The sequence below is a fragment of the Mastomys coucha genome, unplaced genomic scaffold, assembly GCF_008632895.1.
Source record: "Mastomys coucha isolate ucsf_1 unplaced genomic scaffold, UCSF_Mcou_1 pScaffold3, whole genome shotgun sequence".
Classification (NCBI taxonomy): Eukaryota; Metazoa; Chordata; class Mammalia; order Rodentia; family Muridae; genus Mastomys; species Mastomys coucha.
Window position 1 is genome coordinate 61,433,834 of NW_022196909.1, and position 2,880 is coordinate 61,436,713.

Genomic DNA, 2,880 nt, shown 5'->3' on the forward strand with positions numbered 1-2,880 from the left:
CTCCTTTTCTTAATTCTACTAAACACACCATGCTTTATGAACTCATCTAGATTTCTTCAACAAGAGATCCAAAAGACTTCCAACTAGACTTTTACAGGATTACCAGCCCCTGATTGTGGAGCCAGAGGCCTAGGACACCCAATTAGACCCTGAGGGTGAAGATCAAGCTTGCCTCCAGGACCCTGCCACCCCATTCAGTAGAACGTAATCTAATGATAATATCATACACTTTTCCTAACTGTACCCCTCAAGGCATGGGAGTAGGAGTAGCCAGGCCTTGTAACTGATGGCTCCCACCACCAAGTCCTGACCTCCAGATACTCTTAGCACTCTTACCCAGCCCCCCAAGACACAGGCTGCCAAGCTCTGCCCTATAGTCAGCCTGAGTTCAGGACTTTGAAAACCCACTAATTCTCTAACTTGGAAAACTCCACCAAGAAACTCTGTCTAAAGCCTGCCTCCTGCTCAGTCCTCTGCTGCCTCTCACCCCAGCAGAGGCAGTCACCCTTGTGAGTGAGGTTTATTGTGCTGTGTGACCTTGTGCTATTGCTTGGCTTCTGACTACCAGGATGCCCTTCCCCTCAGAGCTGGACACTTATGCCGTGCCTGTTGCCAGGAACTGCTGCTTAACTCTTTTCTCTTCAGCTGAGTACCAAAGACGCTCTACTTCTATCTGGAAGAGAGCTCAGAGCTGAGGCACAGCCACACCCTGGAGTCCAGGGCCTACTTCCCACAGGACAACAGAGTCCTGCCAGAGCAATGCTGGGTCAGGGTCTCCAGCTGCAGAGGGAGTCTATCCTTCCTATTCATGTTTCCCCTAGGAGCCTACTGGCTGCCCTCTCTGCATCAGGAAGTACTAGAACGTCATTTTCTGGACTATGGTCCTCCTACCACAAGCTGAGGCTTTCACTAGCCTGACAGAAGCCTTGACTCACCTCTGGGCATGCCAAGGAAATGCAGAGACTTTAACCCTAAGAGCAGTCAGATGAGCCTTCCATTTTAAAGATGTAGCACAGGCTGGAGAGATGGCTCAGTGGGTAAGAGCGCTGACTGCTTTACTGGAGGTCCCTGAGTTCAAATCCCAGCAACCACATGGTGGCTCACAACCACCTGTAATGAGATCTGACGCCCTCTTCTGGTGTGTCTGAAGACAGCTACAGTGTACTTACATATAACAATAAATAAATATGTACCACATTATTATTATATTTACATGCATGGGTGTGTTGTCTGCATGTATGTCTGTGCCCTACTGCATGCCTAGTACCGTCAGGAGCCCTGTGTCACCCTGGTAACCTCTGGAGCTCTGTTGATGCTAGAAATTGAATGCAGCTCCTCCAGAAGAGCAGCCAGTGCTCTTAGTTATTGAGCCATCTCTCTTGTCATATATATTTGAGACAAACTCCCAAGAGAGCCACCTGCTTCTGTGTACGTCTGTCTGTATCATGTCTATGAGGGCTAGGTGGCACCAGACCCCCTAGAGCTGGAGTCACAAGTAGTTCTGAGCTACCCAACACGGGTGCTAGGAACTGAACTGTGGTCCTCCGGAAGAGCAGTCAGTGGCTGAGCCATCTCTCAAGTCTCTAGTTTTAAAACTTCATTCCTGGGGCAATGCCCGATGTAGAGGCCTGAATAGGGGCATAATGTGATGTTGGTACAGACTTACACTTGGCATGAAGAGAAGCATGACCTCAGGGTAACATGGTAAATGACACCAAAGGATCTATCCACTACAAGATGTTGCAATAGTGTCCTGGCCGTCTGCTTATCACGGCTGAGTTTATCTACTTACTTCTCTTTTGAAGCAGGGTCTCCTGGAGCACAGGACAGCCTTGAGCTGGCTGTGCGGCTAAGGAGGAACTTGAACTCTGGGTTCTCTTGCTTTAGTGTATAACGGCTATGGGCAGTATCTCTATACTTAGGTGTTTTTGTGATGGGGATCAAAGCCAGGACTTGGTGTGGCAGGCAGGCACTCTACTGCCTGGGCTGTTGCTGAGGCTGAAATGCCCAACCATTACTTCCATTCACTATCAGCGGCAGAGGCAACTAATCCCCAGAGGAGGGCTAGTGTCAATTCTAAAAAAAAAATCTATGGGTCTAGTCCCATTTGTGAAGGAAGGGCCTCAGGAGCTGAGATTCTGAGAGGATCCCAGAATGTGTTCTCACTACAATCTGGTTAATATGAGAACCAAAGAGAAAAGTGATCTTTCTAGAGGAAATGTTAAATGAGGTTAATCTTTATCACTTAGCTTTCTCTTTATCCCTGAAAAACCAAATGTAACTACTGGAAACCAAAACCAAAACCTTCAGCCGGGTGGTGGTGGCGCACGCCTTTAGTCCCAGCACTTGGGAGGCAGAGGCAGGCGGATTTCTGAGTTCGAGGCCAGCCTGGTCTACAGAGTGAGTTCCAGGACAGCCAGGGCTACACAGAGAAACCCTGTCTCGAAAACCAAACAAAGCAAAGCCTTCTTGCACAGGCTCTGTGACGCCATCCGGAATGATTCCCACCGGCCCTTTCTGAGCTGAGGACCCAGGGGCCAGCAGGAGGGAGACCCAACATGACCAAGACTAGACTTTACTCAGCAAACTCCGTCTAATCTGTAACTGTGGGAACGCTGGTCAGTTGAGATCCTGTCTCCCCAGGGAAGGCTACTTTCTGACCATGCTAAATACATCTACAGGGAATTCCCACTGAACACTTACCCACTTCCGCTGGGGACAGGAACCATTGCTAGTTGCAAAATCAAGACAATCACAGTTACACGTTTTCCCAAATCTTTGGCTGTATTGCAATGGTTGTTTCATTCTGTAATCTCCAACTGAACAGTTCCTAACCATGGATTAACAATATAGGTACTGACTGGTTTAACAGTATTTATC